Raw genomic sequence first — 20,362 nt, forward strand, 5'->3', positions numbered from 1 at the left:
AAACCCTGACAGGCCCCGTTTCATCACAGAGAGGGACATCTCTGGTGGCAGAGGACACCGGTATGTTTCTTCCTCTCTTCTCCAAGTGCCAGAATGGAAAGTACTAGATTGCATCAGGCGCTCAGCTTTAAGCTTTCCTTGACCTTAAAAGATGACCCTACCATTTACGGGAGCATGCAGTGTGTGCATAAATTGTCCAAAGAGCGGTTTAGGCGTCCTCTCAGGTAAACGTCTGTAGCCGTCAACAGAGCTGCTATTTGGTCACATCCCATAGACGAGTGACAAGATCTCTACCTTCCTGCAGGTCATAACAATGTTCTGAGAGATTGGCAGCTTGAGCCTCCTTTCCTTCTATAACTTTTAGAGAGAAACCTGAGAAAATTGTCTGATCAAAACTTCATTTCCAGAAGGAAACATTGAAGCACAGAGGAAATATGATCCAGATGGTGAAAGGCTAATTATTGTTTTCTATCCCCATATTGGGAGAAAACCTATTAAAATACATTAGCACATAATGTATATTAAGTCAGTAAACTAGTCTACTGATACAAAAATTAAATTATATTTTACAACTCTTAGTATGTATCTTCCTACATACTTACCTACATTTTATATACTTACATAAGATCTACGTATCTTACATATTTACATATCTTATTAAAATTAGTCTTTTCATCTATAACTGTTTAATCATATAAAGACAAAAGGACACTCTCTGAGGCATGCTCTCTTATTTTATTTTATTTTGATACAAAATATCATAATGTAGCCCTAACTGGCCTGGAACTTGCTGTGTACAAGTTGCCCTCATTCTCCCGGCTCTTCCCAGTGAGTGCTACGCTTAAAGGCACGTACCACTACACTGGGCTCCCTTTCTGTTGTTGTTTTTAATGACTGACTGTTAGTTTGATTAATATTTAAAAATTATTTTTTTTATTTTTTGAGGTTATAATATAATTACATCATTTTTCTTTTCTCCCCCCCAACCTCCCATACATTCCTACTTTCTCTCTTTCAAATTTATGGCCTCTTTTCTCATTAATTGGTATATGCATGCTCTGTGTGTGTATATGTGTATGTGTGTGTGTGCGACATGAACAAGTACAACCCACTAGTCTATATAATGTTACTTGTATGAGATCTCAATCCTACAGAAATAACTACAGGCAACTAAGGAATGAGAGAGAGGAGAAATACTCTTTCCCAGGGAAGAGCTGCTAATCGGTTGGTTATTCAATACTCAACGATGAGCCCTGAAAACATGAGTTTCTCCTTGTTTTTAATACTATGAACTTCGTTAGCAGGCAAAGGCATTTGTTTGAACCTTCAGAACATCAAGTAAAGCAATGTTTCTAGAACTGCGAAGATCAGTCGTGTGGACAGAGACACAGCCGTCTGCTCAGTGTTATTAGACCAGATAAAAAGGCGCAGGGCTCAGCACTGAATAATTTATTGAAGTAAGACAAATAGAAATTCTTTTTTTATTCGCCACTGCTTTAGGCTTTAAAGTCTATCCCTTCCCCCAATTTTGACATGTCGTCAACAGACTGATTGCGAAATATTGCTTGTGAGCGCTATGAAAAGCGTCAAAGGTAATTTCTTCTGATAGACACAATCACTCAAAAAAAAAAAAGTGAGTTTTTCATAATGTCAGTTATTGGCGCCCTAGGAGTCAAACAATTTCGGAAGTGTTTGAAAAGCCTATCTGGAAATCTGTCAGAGGTGTCCTCTGAGTTCAGCAGCCTGTGATAGCATCGACGACACTGGCACAGAATCCCTCTTGATTAATTAAGGGGGAAATGGGATCACAAGGGTGGACAACTATTATAAACAAAGACTTAAATCTGAGCTCACATTCCTGCCCTTCCTTCCTTGAATATCGATGCATATTCACACTGCTGAATTCGGTGGGATTCCATTCCTCCCACTGGGTAGTCCTGGACAAAATGGGCTCCTCTGAGACATCCAGAAGCCTAGCTCAGGGTCGGGTTAATTTCCAGCTTGCTGAGGATTGCTCAGGTTCCCCCCTGCTTGAGAAGAATGTAGAGGGGGATGTGAAGAAGGCTTCATACATTAGCAACCACTGCAGGCAGCTGCCTGAGGTCTGAGGCTGTTGGCAGATGGTCTTGGGGGCAGGAGTAGCTCCTAAAGAGATCCGTTCATTCCTCGGAGATTTAGCTTTGACGGCAACTGCAGCCCTTCAGACATTTACCGAGGCTTTTAAAATTCTTTTCCTCTTCCTGTCGGCTTTGGGCATTCCTGTACTTCAGTAAGGTCTGCATGCTATCAATCTTTTGATTATTATAAAGTTTGAGATTCGTGTTCTCAATCAAGGTCCAAGTTCTTAGGAATTATAGATTCACTAATTAATCACATGCTCAAAAGAAAACAAAAATAAAAAATGACCAAGATTTGAGTAAGTACTAATTTATAATGAAATCCTCATGAAATAAAACTGCTGGTGGAGATAGGGGCCTCAAATCATTATTGCTTACGAAATTTGCCGTACTCTCTTAGGGTCTTTTATTGCTACGAGACACCATGATCACGGCAACTCTTACAAAGGAAAGCATTTAATTGTTCAGAGTTTCAGTCCATGGTCATCATGACGGGGAGCATGGTGGCTTGCCAACAAGGCCGTACCCACTCCAACAAAGCCATACCTCCTAAAAAAGTATCTCTCTCTTTACAAGATTATGCCAGCCAGTTATATTCAAACTACCATAAGTACAATTTTAAAAATGTATTGGTCACTAGGGCTGGTTTAGATCAATTGTTGCCCTTGCGGAGCATGCCCAGTTAGTTGCCAGCACACACATAACAGGTTACGACTGTCTATAACTTGAGGACCAGAACACCCAGTGCCTTTCTCCGGCGTCCGCAGGCATGAAGCATGCCTGTGGTGAAATTACTAAAATGCAGGCAAACACTTAAACACATAAAAAAAATTAATATTGATTTTGTCATTATATGATCACATGAATGGTCATAGAAAGGGAAAGAAACAATACTTATGCATAGCCCCCTTCTGAATCAGGTGCGGTGCATCTCCACAGCCAGCGGTGTAAGGTCACACCAAAGATGCTTCACAAACCCTTAACTGTCTAGCATATATAAAACAGTTTCTAGAAATTCCTATATTTGTTTGAGATTTATAGAAAATTATTAGGTATGTACAGGCAAAACAATGATTAGCATAGCGAAGCAAAATAACATAAAATAACAGGATTTTATTTTTTAAGGCTTGCAAATATTTCGCTGTATCTTTTATGTCAATGTTTATGAATTTGTCTGTGGGGAGACAATTAGGTTGTTTCCATATCTTGGCTCTTATGAATAATACTAGAAGCAGTATGACAGTGCAGCTTTCTTTTCCAAAAGATTATTTATTTTTATTTTATCAAATGCATGTATATTTATGTGAGGATTTTGGATCCCCTGGAACTGGAGCTACAGACAGTTGTTTGCCGTGTGGGTTCTGAGAATTGAACTGGGTGCCCTAGAAGAGCGGCCAGTGCTCTAAACTTTTGAGCCATCTCTCCAGCCCCCGGAGAGCTTTTTTTTTTTTTTTTTTTTTTTAAAAAAAAGAATTTGTTTTGCTTATTTTTTGAGAATTACGTAAAGTGTTTTTTATCATTTCATTCCCCTCCCCAAGTTCTTCCTAGATCTCCCACTTCCCTACTCACCTAGTTTCAAGTTTTCTATCTTTAAAAAAACAAATAAACAAAACCCCTAAGATCCAGTTTGTATTGGCCGACTTTTCCGAGGTCTGGAACTTGCCTTGGAATGTGATCAAGATATCAAGTGTCGCCCAATTGAAGAAAACTGACTGTTCCTTACTCAGCAACAGTCAAATGTCAGTAGCTCCTTGGCTAGAGGTGGGGTTTCATGTTCACCCCACTTTTCCTCCATGCTGGGAATTTGTCTGTCTTGAGCTTAAGCAGGTCTTATGGGCACGATCATAGTCTCTATGAGTTCGTGAATGCATCCACCCTGGTGTGTCTGGAAAACACAGTTCCCTTGAGAGCATCAAGCACCCTTGGTTCTTACAATCCTTCATGCTCACCTTCTGCATAGATCCCTGAGCCCTGAGGGGAAGGCGTGGTAGAGAGTCCTTTTAGGACTGAGGGTTTCCAAGTCTCTTAATTTTAAGAATTCATATATCTTAATAAGATGGTGGTTTTATTTGCCTTGGGTGTACACCCAGGATTGTTGGATCATATAGTAGTTGTATTTTTACTTTTCTTAGAAACTTTTACGATGTGGTCCATAGCTGTGGTTCTGGTTTGTGATCCTGCCATTAACTGATAAGGTTCCTTTTCTCAGTAACCTAACATTTACCTCCTGTGTGTTTGGTTAGTTCTCTAACAGGTGTGGTATTATAACCACTAGTGGTTACAATTTTTCTTTATCAGAGGGTTATTGATGTTTTTATATATGTATGATACATTATACATCATTGAAGAAATGTCTGTTCAGATTCTTCGTTCATTTTTAAATTTCATTATTTATCTTACTACTAGTGAGCTCTAAGGACAGTTTGTAAGTTGTGGCTATGAACTTCTAACCTGACACGTAGTTTGCAGAAATGTCATTTCATTGTGTTTCTCTGGCTGAGCAGAAGCTATTTCATGTTCTGTAGTCTCCAAACTGAAATTGTGGTCTGCTATTCAACTACCACTGTTGAGGCAAATATCTAATAGTATTCCCCTTATGTCCCCCTTTGAAAACTTTATGATTTCAGAGGTTACATTTAGGCTTTTTGTCCATTTTGATTAACTTTGTGTATTTCTAAGGGAAGCACCCAGCTTTATCTTTTTATATGTGGAAGTTTGGTTTTCCCAAGTATGTTTTTTTTTTCTTTTTTGAAGAGACTGGCCTTTTCGTTTTGCTCTATTGGTGGTCTCATGACAGTTAGCTGATGATACATGAAACTTTCTAGGCTCACCTTTTTGTTCAATATTTCCATTGTATATCACTAACATACTGTTTTGGTTGTGTCTGTTTTGATTACAGTAGCCTTATTTTTTTGTGATTTTGTTTAGATCAGGAATTGTGACACCTTGGATTTTGTATAGCAAAATTAATATTTGTCTTTTTCCTACTGTGAAGAATGCCTTTAGCATTCTGATAAGAGCTGTACTGTATTGGCTTTGTATAGCATGGACATTAAAGTGATATTAATTCTCCTAATCCATGAACATGGGATAGATCCTATTTTATTTGTTTTTAAATTCTTTAAGTATTGTTTTACAGATAGTTTTATAAGAACCTTTCACATTTTAGTTAAAGGAATCTTTTATGTCATTATGAAATGGGAAATTGATATAAGTTGATTTGGGTCCATAAAATGGATTGGAGACAGTAGATCAAAAAAGTAAGAGATCTGTATTTTGTATGAACTCTTTCAATTTTTATAATTTGTGTATTTGTGTGTGTGCTTGTACATGCACTCACATGAATGTCATAGTACACAGCACATATGAAAGTCAAAGGTCAATTTTTGACAGCCAGTTCTCTTCCACCACCTTGTGAGAGCAAGCAACAGAACTTGGGTCATCAAGCTTGGTGGTGAGTACCTTACCCTTTGAGCCACCTCGTCTACCTTTCCAATTCTTTAAATGGCAATTGGACTCTTCATGTACATTGCTGGGTTTTTATTTTGTTTTTTTAAAGAATATTATGCTTTTATTTATTTATTCATTTATTAAAAATTTCCACCTCCTCCCCGCTTCCCTTTTCCCTCCTCCCCTCCCCCTCCCTGTCTAGTCCTATGAGCAGTCAGGGTTCCCTGCCCCGTGGGAAGTCCAAGGTCCTCCCCCCTCCATCCAGGTCTATAAAGGTGAGCATCCAAACAAGCCAGGCTCCCACAAAGTCAGTCCATACAGTAGAATAAAAACCCAGTGCCATTGTCCTCGGCTTCTCAGTCAGCCTTCATTGCCAGCCACATTTGGAGTGTCCATTTTGATCACATGCTCGTTCAGTCCCAGTCCAGCTGGCCTTGGTGAGCTCCCATTAGATCAGTTCCACCGTCTCAGTGGGTGGACACACCCCTCGTGATCCTGACTTCCTTGCTCATGTTCTCCCTCCTTCTGCTCCTCATTTGAACCTTGGGAGCTAAGTCCAGTGTTCCAATGTGGGTCTCTGTCTCTATCTCTATCCACTGCCAGATGAAGGTTCTATGGTGATATATGAAAGATATTCATCAGTGTGGCAATGGGACAAGGCCAGTTCAGGCACCCTCTCCTCTGCTGCCCAAGGAACAATCTGGGGACCTCTCCTTGGCCCTGGGAACCCCTCTAGAGACAAGTCTCTTGCAAACCCTAGAATGGCTCCCTTAATTAAGATATTTACTTCCCTGCTCCCATACATTGCTGGGTTTTGACCTTTGGAAAAGGGTTAAAAATAAACACCCAAGGAACAGACAGAGATGCATTTGAAGAAAAACAATGATGTCATTGGTAGTGACAGTGTGATGAGCAGTCAGTGGCTGATCGCCTGAGAGTCGCTGAAAGAGCCTAAGCTGTGATGTGATGTTAAGTTGTTGTTACTAAATGATTAATGAAGAACCAGAAGGTGGTTTGGGGTGAGAGTAGTGGTCAATAAGCAGGATAGTTTTGTGTCTGACTCTCCATGAGAACACTAACATGGGCTTTTGTCTACCTTTCTTCTCAATTGCTATTTTTATTGTCACCATCATACAAATAAATCAGTATTTTTTTTAAATATGCTGTATTTCTTTGAAATCATATCCATACAAAGTAACATTGTACAGACTGAGAAGATTGTATTTATATTTTTAGGAAAGTGTGTGTGTGTGTGTGTGTGTGTGTGTGTGTGTGTGTGTGTGTGTTTAGCAACACTAAAGAAAAAGATTCCAGAGGCTATGAATTTGAAAAAGAACAAGAGGGAGGAGCACGTGGGAAGGGTTGGAGAGAGGAAAGGGAAAAGATGCCAACTAGATTTTTATTTCAAAAATTAAAAAATTATTCCTTTTTAGTGATTTATTTTTATTTAATATTCTCAATGATTCTTGAAATTTTGATAAGATGTATTTTGATCATATTCACCTCCCCCTCTCCCTTGACCTCCTGGAACACCCACCCTTCATTCCTACCTTCTGTTCTCTATACTTCTGTACTTTATGTCCTTCCTTTGTTTGTTGGTTGTTTTGTCTTTAGAAGACACTGTCTTGCAGCAGACATCCTGGTCTTCTAGCTTTCAATCTCCCCTCTCAGTTTCTGCAGTGCCCCCGAACTTTAGGTACAGGAGCTGTATTGTAGATGTATCAACTGGAAACAGGTATTCCATGAACAGTTTTTATCTGCCTTTTGACCTATTGTGGCTTTCTGTAATTGCCTCCATTTGATGTACAAACGCTTTTCCAATGAGGACGAGAGCGACTTTTCTGTAGATACAAGGATAAGTGTTTAAAATGTAGTTAGACATTGCCCTGGTTAGAAATTTGGCAGTAGTAGGTTTTCCTCTAGGTTCCACGGTCTCACCAACCACAAGCAGTTGGCTAAGCTTATAGTACTAGGCAGGAATTCCTCCTACTGAGCGGGCTTTAAGTCCAGCTAGAGAGCTATTGGTTACCCCAGCATGCAGGTGCCACTATTGTACCATCTGGAAAATCTTGCCATGTTGTTCATTTATTGGGGATTGTAGGTATTACAGATAGATAGCACTATTGATTGTTTTTCTCTGTGGGCAGCATGCATAGCTCCTTCTAATACTTTGAGAGCCAGTCCACTCCATCTTTTAGAGCAAAATGTCTTGAAGTAATTAATATATAGACTGCCTGTCTCCAATTTCCCCCTATTTCCCCCTGAACCTCATCCAAACAGGTGCTAGCTTCACTGTTTGCTAAAACTTCCCTGTCATCAGTGATTTCCACATTGCTAAGTCTGAGGATGACCAGTTACTTATCCTCAATTTACTTTTCCTATCAACACCTTCTGACCCAACAAAACACTCATTCCTCTTTCAAATCCTTTGCTGGGATTCTGCTGTTTCTCTGTCTACATCACTGGCTACTTCTTTGTTTCCTTTATCATCACCTTCTCAATACTAGGATGAGCAGAGCTCGGGCTACATGTGTTTCCCTGGTGACCTCATTGCTCAACTGCTATCTTTATGATGACAGTTACACAATAAGGATCTCCAAGGTGATGTCTCTCATATGTATCTAGCTTTTACACTCAACAGTTTGCTAGGAATTTCTACTGGATAACTCTCTGATGACTCACTAATCCTTAGCTTCAGCATTATTAAACAGCAATGCTAAAAAATAATTGTTCTAAACTGAGTATTCTCTTTCCAGCTTAAAGTCAACTTTATTCTATCAACTATTTTGGAGTAATACTTTGGTTCTTTTCTTACATACTTCACATCCAGTCATCCAGCAAATCCTTTTGGCTCTATTGTGTGATATATTCAGAGTTTGACCACTTCTTACCGTCTTTACTGGCATGAGTGACTTGCCACCTCCCTACACATACATCAACTCTTACATGAATTATTACACAGTCTTTTTAACTGGTCTCTCTGCTCCCTCTCATGTCTACAATGGACTCCTTATCCAGATCCTTTATAAACATAGATCATATCTTTTTGTTCAAAACCTTTTGCTGGCTTTATCTTACCTAAAAGAACAGAAATGCCTCCCAGGAGTCTGCAATATTCTCTGGCTTCTCTTTAGATAGAGCCCTCGATGCCTGTCATTTGTCTTAGTATGGCTTCAATCGCAATGACTTTACCTTGAACCTGCTTCAAGACTTATACCCTAGTTCTTTTGTTTTAGCCTTCATGATCTCCACAAAGCCTAAGATTCTGTGTTTGCATATTCATTAAAATTGCCTTCTAAACAGGGCAGTCTCTTCAGCAGGAATATTTTCTTCTCTCTAAAATACATAGTCTGGTTAAAACCTATTCTCCCTGAAGTGGAGATTAAGGTATCCAGGTACAATGCAGTTTGAAACAGGAGAGGCAAATAGGTACAGTCAGTCTCTTGAAGTATATGGTCATAATATGAAATGAAGCTCTAGCCTACAGAATGACATGGTCAAAATACATTTTGAAAAATTCACTTTTTTCATGGTGTGGAGGGTGATATAAGGATAGTATTTGGATGTGTAGAGGATGAGAAAATAATTAATAAATGGTAACAGCAGTGTAAACAAGGCTTGATCACAGCCAACTCCACGAATGTGGTACTTAGGGTGGAAATGGACATGAGTGCTTCAGGTGAAATTAGACATACAGGAGCCATTTAGAATTAGATGGTGAAAATAAGAAGAAATGGAGGCCTCTGAGACACACATGGATGACTTGCTAGGGTTTCTAGATATATAATGGTTATATATTCACTAAGATTGCTAATATAAAGGAAACAAGCTTTGGAACTGGATAAGTTATTGAGTTATGACTTGGATATATTGCTTTTGAAGTATACCCATAGGACATCCAGGGGAAGTGATTCAGTAGTATGGGAAGGGTGGTAGTGTATTGCATAAGTTTATCGTTTAGCACCAGAAAGTCTGTTACTCAAGTCTCAGAACCAAGCAAGAGTTCCAAAGGATCAAGCACATGAACGACGACGCCATAGTGAAACTGTTGACAGCTGTGGCCTGAGAAAATTCCTTCCTTTCTCCTTGCTTTCCTCCCCAACCCTGAAGGACGGGACTGCACACACTTATGACACCACTTTCTAAACAAGTTTCTTACGAAGATCTAAATATAGAGTTTCTTAGCCGTGACTTTCAACTTGATCCTGTAAAACTTTCCTTTCCTTACTAGCCAAGTGTATTAGAAACACAGTCTGTGCTCCTCAAAGCTCCTGTCCACGTCTCAGTTTCCCAATAAAATTCTGGCTTTCATCACAAAGTCATTCTAGCCACAGGTGGCTGCCCCACCACCAAATCGAAAGAACATTTTTATTCTCAACTGATTTTAGTCTTCCATAATATTTGATAATCGTGTCCATACGTACATGCACACATGTATGCACACAGGTACATGAACATATGACTGTGTGTGCATGCACATATGTGTTCAGTGAACGAAAATCATGCCAGAAAGGGAAGAATTGAAAGGCCAGAAAGAAATGGCCTCTCATGAGTTGCCACACTCTGGAGTTCCTACAGAGACACACACTTCAAACAGAGTTCCATTTCTCCTGAAAGCTGACTGTATTCCTTTGGGTGTAGGGCTGCACTTTGAGTGGAAAAAAAAATGCTTTTGTCTTTCCTTTCTTTCTCTTCTCTCCCTCTCTCTCTCTCTCTCTCTCTCTCTCTCTCTCTCTCTCTCTCCCCCCCCCCCTCCTCTCTCTCTCTCTCTTTCTCTCTTTCTTCCTTCCTTCCTTCTTTCCTTTCTTTTTCTTTTCATTTCATTTTTGTTTTAATCGAAGACAGGATTCCTCTGTGTAGCTCTGGCTTTCCTAGAACTCTCTCTGTAGACCAGCCTGGCCTTGAACTCATAAAGAGCTGCCTACCTCTGCTTCCCAAGTGTTGGGATTAAGGATGTGAGCCACCACAACCCAGTCTCAATATGGCTTTATATATCACATTCTCCTGATATCTTAGAACCTTCAAAATGTTATCAGTAGGATCAAAACAGACAAAATTCCAACTTTATCTTCAGAAGTATAGGGCATGAATAAGAAGTAAATTTAAACAAATATGTAATGGCCACTGAAAATCAATCAAGCTCTGTTAGAATTCCCGTAGCAGGAAGCCGAAACGGATGCTAAGAAATTCTGGAAATGATGGTTACAGAAGGAGTGCAGAGCACGTATTTTGAAAAGAAGCTGTTCATTTTCTGGTGGAAAAGTATGACTTCCTCGCTACTGTGGGTGGGGAGACTGGGTGGAAGAGTTGGGTAGGCCTGAGGATGAAGAGGTAGCAGCGTTGTACAAATGGTGTGTGGTACCTTGTTGGCAGGAGACAGTTGATCTGTGACAGAGTTCATAAGGTGGCTGGGACAACTGGACACCTCCTGCCCTCTGTAACTTCCCTAAACTCATAGACACTCAGATCATTCAATGGCAGATAATGTTTTCTGACATGTAGAATACCAGCCTAAGGATGCTAAGAAAACCGTGGGAGAACTACATTAAAAGTATCAGCAATAGTCATCCAAAAAGTTGCAGTAAACCTTTTGAAGAAATGTGAACTATGCAACATGAAATTAAATATAAACACCTCTATGAAAGAAGAAAGATGAGCCTGAAGCAGATATGAGAATCTGTGGAAGAAATGACAAAATGCTGGCTTATTAAAGGAAAATAAGCTGGAGAAAAGAAGGGGGGACAAAAAAGTGGGGAAGGAAGAGATTACTGTACTATGAATTACAGCAATCTGACTGCATCACATGGAAAACACAAGAATACAGTTAGATGGTGAGACAGAGAATCAGTATGCAAACATATCATGTACACATTTGACAAAAATTCAAAGATACAGTGGAAGATAGGAAGCATTTGCAATAGCAGTACTAAGGATGAAATACCTGTGAATAAAGTTAGCCAATATAGGTCCCCAAACTAAACTAAAACCATCCCGTGCTTCAGAAGAAATAAATATGGCTGAACAAAGAAAAGATAAATGCTATTCGTACTGGGGAGGGTGTCATGCCTCGGATTCCTCTCTACACTAAGTTTAATTCTATTCCAGTAAAATGTCAACTATTTCCTAGTTTAAGTGCACTGGTTATAAAAGCCATGAGAAAAATCAAACCATCCAAACTAGCTGGAGAGGAAGAGACAGTGGCACACATCTGACAACACATACCTGTGGAAATGGAAGGGAGAGAATTGTCCAGCCCAGACCCTTCCTGACTCAACACAACCACAGCGACCACAACACAGCCCTGTGGAAATGGAAGAGGGAGAATTGCCCAGCCCAGCCCCTTCCTGACTCAACACAACCACCGTGACCAAAAAGGAAAAAGAACAAGACAAAACAGCCTGGTCAGAGAAACATTTGAAAAAAAGAATGTTCAGTTATTGAATATTATTAAATTTACATGCATTGGCAAATACAGTCCCATGCATAGAAAACAGAGTCACCTGTATGAAAATATTCTCTAGACGTTCCTCTCAAATAAGTAGGGGAAAACGGAGTTTCAAAGGATGTCCATGGAGTCATACGGAAGTTGAGTGTACGCTGATGGTTTCAGATGCCAGGGGTAGGTGGGTCAGGAAAGAGGGGTGAGCTGGTGTTCATTGGGTCCTAAGCTACTCAAGGAATGAACAAGATGTTCTGGTGTGGGATCTCATAGGGAGGTGACTGTAGAGAGCCACGATGTACATTTCCAGACGCTGGAGGGGCAGAAAAATGATTAAAAAAAATACCTTGGATGCATGTATGACTGAAAGACTAAATTGAGAAGTATTATATTAAATAATTAAAAGAACTTTTCTAAGTTCACCATAAACGGATGATAAATTGTTGCAAAGAAAAATATATTTACCTGGACTTCTGCAGTATACCATGGGCATGTGTGTTGAAACATTACATGGCACCTTTTCACTTTCTTTATGATTTTGTGTTTCAGTTAAAAAGAAATTATACATATATATGCATATATATATTCATTTAAAAGTTATGGAATCATTGGGAGGTGTTGGAAGTTAGACTTATTTTTTAACTGTACAGCAGAATATAGTATAAATAGATCAAAGACTTATCTGTAAAATATAAAAGCCATAACCACACTAGAAGAGAAAACTTCTTTATAAATATGGAGTGAGATTATCTTTCAAAATTCAGAAGCTATAAAAAAAAGTGGTAAATTCTGTTATACATGTAAAAATATCTATGTGGGAAGAGAAAACTATCATTAAAGCCAAAAGGCAACACACTTGAGAGAATGCATCTAATTAAAAGAGAACAAGCTCTCATAAGACATACAGAGCAGACAGAAACTGATGAGGAAAAGGCCAACTTCCCAGCGGAAAATTGGACAAAAATATGAATAATGAGTTCATTGGGAAAGAATTATGTGTGACTCCTAATCACATGAGCAATGTTCACTATTACTCAGGAAAGCAAGTGATATTAAAAATTACATGCAATTATCATTCTTCCAATCAGAGTGACCCAAACCCACACAGAGTTTTCCTTGACCTCTGCCTCTCTGAGAAACCTGTGGGAAAACCAGGACACTCCTTTCCTGTCCCTGTGATGCTAGCAAGATCATGATGAAAGGCGATCTGGCAACGTTTGTCAAATTTAACACATATATACTTGAAATTCCTCTTCTGGGAAATTATCCAAGGGCTTCAAATGGTGTTTGTACAAAGTTATACATTACAACATCTTTTTCCAGATGGTGGAGGACCGAGAATAAACTAAATCTATCATAGGAGGCTGATCCGGTCACCACCTCGTCACCTAAATCGACAGTCTCAGTAGGACAGAAAGGGTAACTTTAAGAAGCACCATGATATTCATAGAGGAGAAAGCTCACTGTAAACAATGTGTCTTACACTAAAGGAACATAAAACAAGCACACACGTTTGAATATGGGACACATTCATAGATGAAGTCATGAGGCTTCAGGAAGGTGGGACGAAACACTAATCATAGAGTCTGTAGCGGAAGATGCATACTAGCTAACTTCATGCCAATCTGCCTTTCTCTCAGCACTAACCTCCATGCCTCAGCTCAGCCCATGTGAAGACCACGACAGCATATACCAGTCTCTCCTTTATTCCCTCATCAAAAAGCAAGAATAAGACATACACTAAACAAATATTTGTTTAATAAATGAATGGGCTGTGGGAAGCAAGATTTCACTGGATAGCTTAGGATATTTCAATAATAATTATTTGAAAAGTGAAATCACAAGAAAAAATGCTAGCTGGGTCTCAGATTTACTCCTTCTCTACCCTCCACGTTTTTTCCAATTTCATAATTAATAGACTTTACTCTTGTTTCCAGGACTGTTCTGGATTAGAATGCAGAACACTGCAGTTGCCCTGAGGCACGTGTGTGCCTCTGCACGTCTCCATGAGCTCACAGAAGACTCACACGGTGTCTTCAGATCCCTGTGCCCTTGTCACCACCTTTCCATGTGGTCATCCCAGGCTCATCAGTCTCTGCTGTCTAGGCTTCCAGTTATTTCTATCTCACTAGTCATTCATTGAGCTACACATTAGCACCATGAAACCTAGAATTGCCAGAGTGAGTGCAGGGTGAGCCAGCAAGTGGAGGAGGCAAGAATTGATGCTAATTCTAAAGAATAGGAGAAGTTAATCTCAGGCCCCTGCTCCCATCCTCCATGATTCTGTGTTTGCCTGATAGGGACAATTGTAATAAGTAACCAAATATCTGCTTAAGGTCAAAAATCGAATCTTTTTCAGGTCCAGAGGTGAAAAATGTGCACTCAAGGTGTCTGCAGGATTCTGTTCTCGCCCAAAGTTATTCAGTGAACCCGACCTTGCCTCTTCCAGCTTCTCATGGTTCGAGCCTCCTTGTGTTATGACTGCCTCACTCCCCTCCTGTCTCTTTGTTTACAAGGACTGTCTTAGTCAAAGGACAATTGCCATTTGACTGAGGGCTGGTAACCCAAGAATGATCACGTCTGGAGGTCTTTAACTTCATTGCACCTACAAAGGCTCTTTTCTCAACTGGTGTCATATTCCCAGAGTCTAGAATGTGGACGTCCATTGGAGGGTAACCATTCAGCCCATTTCTAGAGAGTAACCTCTTACCATCATCACATTTATGATAACCCAACATCGTAATTTTGCTGGCTAATCTGAGGTCAACTTGACACAAGCTAGAGTCACATGAAAGGAGGGAAGCTTGGTTGAGAAAATGCTCCCATAAGATCCTGCTGTAAAGCATTTCCTTAATTAGTGATGGATAAGGGATGACCCAGCCCATTGTGGGTGGCATTATCCCTGGGCTGGTGGTGCTGGATTCTATAAGAGAGCAGACTGAATAAGCCAGTAAGCAGCACCCACTCACACATCCATGGCCTCTGCACCAGCTCCTATGCTTCAGGATATTTGATCATACTATATGAAGTGTCTCTGTCCTTCCTTGTCTGCTAATGGTACCTTCTGATTGGTTTAATAAAGCCGAATGGCCAATAGCTAGGCAGGAGAAGATAGGTGGGACTTCCAGGAGGAGAGAAAGAATTGAGTGCCAATTTGTTGTCATAAGGCCATTTGTTTGTTCTCAGCTGCTCAGCCCCAAAATATCACACAGAAACTGTATTATTAGTTAAATCACTGTTTGTCCCATTAGCTCTAGCTTCTTATTGGATAACTCTTACATATTAATTTAACCCATCTCCATTAATCTGTGTATCACCACATGGCAGCAGCTTACTGACAAAGTTTCGGCATGTCTGTCTCTGGCTTTTCCCTGACTCCACCTCCTTTCCCCCAGCATTCAGTTTAGTTTCCCCTGCCTAGCTCTACTCTATCAGGCCAAACCAGTTTCTTTATTAACCAATGGTATTCACAGCAATCATAAGGGAATTCCACATCATTGAGGGAAGAATCTGAGAGGTGAGGATTCACCAGTGAGACACTGAGGAAGTCAGACACACAGTATGGTTGAGAGGTAAGGAGTTATGTGGCAGAATGTAGATTAATAAAAATGGTTTATTTTAAGTTTTAAGAGCTAGTTGAGAAGAAGTCAAGCTTTCATAATAATAGAAAATCTCTGTGTCATTATTTGGGATCTGTTGGTTCAAAGAAAGTCTGATTGCACTCCTGAAGGTTCCTGCCTGCCCTGTTTGAGTTCCTGTCCTGACTTCAATGATGAAAAGTGTTGTGTAAGACCAATAAACCATTTCTTCCTCAACTTGCTTTTTAGTCATGGTGTTTTGTTGGAGCAATAGAAACTCTAAGACAAATATATATATATATATATATATATATATATATATATATATATATATATTCCTTAGATTTTTCCTTAGATTACAGCACCTTATTAAAGGTTATGTCAAATTAAAATAACAGATGTGAAATGATAGTTGATCTCACCTTATGCTATAAAGCCTAATATTTCATCAGTCCTTGTAAAATAAAAAAAATAATGATGATGATGATGACGATGATAGTAATAATATTCCAACACTGATAACAAAGGCTGTCAGACGCTAAACTATGATTCAACACCCTGCATTATATTTTAAATGTTCACTCTGTATTTTCTAGGCAGGCCTTGGGTTGAGTTAGGCCTGCCCTACTTGATAGCTTTGTGCTCATGGGTTTGTCACTTAACATCTCCCTGTTTGAGCACTCTGTCTGAATGGGAGACCCAAGAGTACACATCCAACAGTATCATTGTAAAGTTTAAATGAGGCACAGAATGTAAAGCTGTTGGGACAGCTCAGTAAGGGCCGAGATCTCCTCAGTTGGCTTCTGGAACAGGACACACCAGGGAGGTTTTCAATGGGCAGTGACATAGGGAGACTGCCTCCCTGTTCTTTCCATCTTTGTCTGCCTCCTGGCCTTGAGTAAGCGCTGCAGGCCAGCTCTCTGCAGGACGCTAGCTAGCCTTCAGGCCTTGCTTCAAAGACTTGCAAGCCGCCTGACAAACAATAGGAAATTCACTATTTTAAGATTTAGAACACAGGACAAGTCTGAGGTATGTTAATTCAGAGCCCTCTGGCTGACTTATCTCCTGCCCGCCCTCTGAGCAGAGATTAGAGCTTCCTCTAAAAGCCATAGGAAGCTGTGCTCCGGAGGTATCTTTGTTTCACATCTGCCAGTCATGTAACACCACGCAGACCCCATGGGGGACACGAGGCTGCCTGAGAGCTAAATTTAAGCTGCTAAGGGTCTACACACACGTTGGAAGGCACAGATAACAGCTTCCTGCCTGGGAGAGATTGCTGAATCTTGGATTTACTAACTCTTATTCTTTTGGTGAGAACTATTCTCTCGTACCACCCAGGTCCAGGGAGGAATTTTTGTAGTCAGTTAGGATGTTTTATGTCCTGGTAAATTATTTCTTCAAAAAGAACATTTACCTCTTCAAAAACCAGGGAATGTTTAACCTTTATTCTATTTTCTTTTACATAAATAAACAAAAAGCTTCCCTAGTAAATGCTGAATGAAGATTCCCAAAGGAGCCTGACGTCTAAAGTCAGTAAGAATCTTCTCATGGCCACATGTATGCTACTACAAGGTTTTCACCATGTATGTCCACAGCCAGACATCTTTTCATACAAACATCTTTGATTCACCTCTTACGTTACATCCCCAGCATAGCTTCCCCTCCCTCCACTCCTCCCAGCCCCCTTCTCCATACCTTCCCTCTCCTCCAGATCAACTCCTCCTTTGTTTTCCTTCAAGAAGAAAAAAAAAGAATCCAAACAACTGGCCTCTCAGGGCTATCCACTGAACATGGCATGGCAGAACAAGACGCAATAAGATGAAGCAGAAGCTCTCAGATCACAGCCAGCGTGTGGCACCTCAGTAGGAGGAAAAGGGTCCCAAGTGCAGGCAAAAGACTCAGAGCCCCTTCTCCCACTGTTAGGAGTCCCACAAGAACATCAAGCTACACAACCATAAGGCATGTGCAGAGTTCAGACTCATACTGGGTATGTGCTTGCTGCTTCAGCCTCTGTGATCCGCTATTCTGTGGGCCATGTTATTGCCTCTGGCTCCTACAACCCTCCTTTCCCCTTTCCCCCTAGTGTTTGACTGTGGGTCTCTGCATCTGCTCACAACACTTGCTGGATGACGGCCCTCTGATGATGCTTGGGCTAGACACTGATCTCTAAGTATAACATAATATCATTAGCAATCATTTTCATGACTTTATTTGGTTGTCTTTTGAAGTTCTGTCTGGTTCTGTTCTGGGTTTCCAGGCTTTCCTGCCTGTAGTTCCTGGCTCTTCAAATAGTGTCAGGCATGAAATCCTTCTCCTGGTCTAGGTGTCAAGTTGGATTAGTCATGAGTTGCACACTCCCAGAAGTTCTTTGCCACCATTGCCTCAGGCAAATCCTCTTTTAGGGAGTATCACCCTTAATCAAAGGTAGAGGTCATATTATGGGAAAGCAGGTTGAAGGACACTGATATGTAACATGAGCAGGGCCGGTACCCCACAACCGGCAGGCCCCAGAGAAAATCAGCCACACAGAGATTTCTGTAAGTAATAAAGCTGATTGGCCCATTAGGTTAGGCTTCTTACTGGCTAACTCTCACATCTTGATTAACCCATTTTTTTCTGATCTATTTTAGTCATGTGGCTCAGTACCTTTTTCAGTGGGGCAGCTCACATCCTGCTGCTTCAGTGATCTGGGCAGGAGTGGGAGGAATCAACTTCCTCCTCCCCAGAATTCTCCTGCTCTCCTTGCATCATTTCCACTTCCTGTCTGGTTTTCCCACCTACACCTCCTACCTGGCCAATCAGCATTTATTTAAAACATGATTGACAGAATACAGACAATTCTCCTGCACCACTTTCCCCTCTTTTTAAAAAAAAAAAAAAAAAAAAAAAAAAAAAGAAAATATCCATAGTCCATTTCTTGGGAATGTGGGTGTAGTATTCCAGGCTACTTCCTGCTGGTTGAGGGCGCTGATAATCTTATGGGGGCCTAAAGAAAATTTAGAGTTATGATCAAGTCCTGACTGAAGTATCTTGTGAGTCTTGATCATCTCAGGCAGCAGTCTTGAACCTGTTCTGGATGAAGAACTCAGACATCTGGGCCATCTGTTCCTATCGGAGATTGCTCAGGTGGTCTCTCTTGGTCAAAGATGATTTTTCTTAACTCTGAATAAATCCAGAGCCTCTCATTTTCTGTGGAAACAAAAGCAAAATCTCTTCTCCAAAGTAACATACCTTTTGACTTCAATTCTGAAGCCAAGGTATTTTCAAAATACCTATTTTGGATTGATTCTGCAGCATTTATAAGCAAATATCTTTTAGCAGCTGTTGCTCCTTCCTCAGCATTTAAACAATTCAAAGAGAGCATAATAGCATACAGTATCAAGATTCTCTGTGTATTTTCCATCTTTACATGGCTTTATTTTAACCTCTATTTCTTTTATTTTTACTTTTAACTTTTGGCTTTTTGAGACAGGTTCTCTGCATATCTTTGTCCTGGAACTCCCTCTGTAGACCAGGCTATTTTTGAACTCCCAGAGATCAGGCTGTCTCTGCCTCCCCAGTGCTGGGATTAAAGGTGTGTTCCACCACACCCAACTACTCTCTTTCTTTTTTATTTTAAGGCTTTAAATCTTTTTTTTCAAGTCTACATATATTTTTAACATACTGTAAACCATTTAGAGGTTTTCTTACTCTTTGAATCTCTCCTTACTGTATATCTCTTTTTTTCTGACCACATGGGTCTTTAATTTGCTGAGGAATATGGAGAAGACAACACTCAAAAGCTTTAAAGGCGTTTCAAGGTCCTTGCCAGGAAGCAAGCTGCAACAGTGTTTCCATAGTGGGGACAGCCTGCTTGAAAGAGTCAGAGTTTTTCCTGGCCTGAAGGCCCAGAAAGCCAGCATTTTAAAACAGTGCAGCTTTTTTCCTGCTACGGCTGAAAACCAAAATGTTTTACTCTAATCTTTCCTAAGCTTTCTCAGGCTTTATGTGGATGCAGTTATCCACGTGGGCGCCATTATGTAACATGAAGGGGCCTGCTTGTTGGGGTTTTCTGTCTTGCCCGGTACCCCACAGCCGGCAGGCCCCAGAGAAAATCAATCACACAGAGATTTCTGTAAGTAATAAAGCTGATTGGCCCATTAGGTCAGGCTTCTTACTGGCTAACTCTCACATCTTGATTAACCCATTTTTCTGATCTATTTTAGCCATGTGGCTCAGTACCTTTTTCAGTGGGGCAGCTCACATCCTGCAGCTTCGGTGATCTGGGCAGGAGAGGGAGGAATCAACTTCCTCTTCCCTAGAATTCTCCTGCTCTCCTTGCATCATTTCCACTTCCTGTCTGGTTTTCCCACCTACACCTCCTGCCTGGCCAATCAGTGTTTATTTAAAACATGATTGACAGAATACAGACAATTCTCTCGCACCACTGATATGTTGGTTTCTTATAAATGGCTGTGAACAAAGAACCTAAGTAAAAATTTAAGGTGGAATGAACCATGTATTTCGTTCTTGGGTTCTGGGAGAAGGGGTCTGAGCTCTATCCAGAGGCAAGTGTGGCAGTGCAGGAGAGTTTCCATTATGTAGACAGGAAACAGAAAAAAAATGAAGGAGGGGTCCATAGGGAGATACAGCCAACAGGATGCAGCCCACTGATCTGCTTCCTCCTGAGAGTTCTCATCTCCCACTTTTAACCATTTTCAATAATGTCATAATATTATGAACCCATCAGAGGACTGACCAATTCTTCAGGCCAAAGCTGTCATGGTCTTGTCTCTGGA

At 40.5% G+C, this 20,362-nt stretch overlaps 2 long non-coding RNA genes across 2 annotated transcripts; one reads left to right on the forward strand and one right to left on the reverse strand.

Annotated features, from left to right (window-relative positions):
* Positions 1-9: 9 nt before the first annotated feature.
* On the forward strand, positions 10-15,821 carry LOC146891111 (uncharacterized). The gene is made up of 2 exons (XR_014998076.2): positions 10-60; positions 14,366-15,821. It is a non-coding gene; the product is annotated as an uncharacterized LOC146891111 (long non-coding RNA).
* LOC148118891 (uncharacterized) lies at positions 5,802-19,875 on the reverse strand. The gene is made up of 3 exons (XR_015735587.1): positions 19,806-19,875; positions 7,118-7,408; positions 5,802-6,179 (listed from the first exon to the last, which is right to left on the reverse strand). It is a non-coding gene; the product is annotated as an uncharacterized LOC148118891 (long non-coding RNA).
* Between the last annotated feature and the right edge of the window lie 487 nt (positions 19,876-20,362).

Source organism: Myodes glareolus, chromosome 19, assembly GCF_982192425.1.
Source record: "Myodes glareolus chromosome 19, mMyoGla1.1, whole genome shotgun sequence".
In the NCBI taxonomy this organism is placed as follows: domain Eukaryota; kingdom Metazoa; phylum Chordata; class Mammalia; order Rodentia; family Cricetidae; genus Myodes; species Myodes glareolus.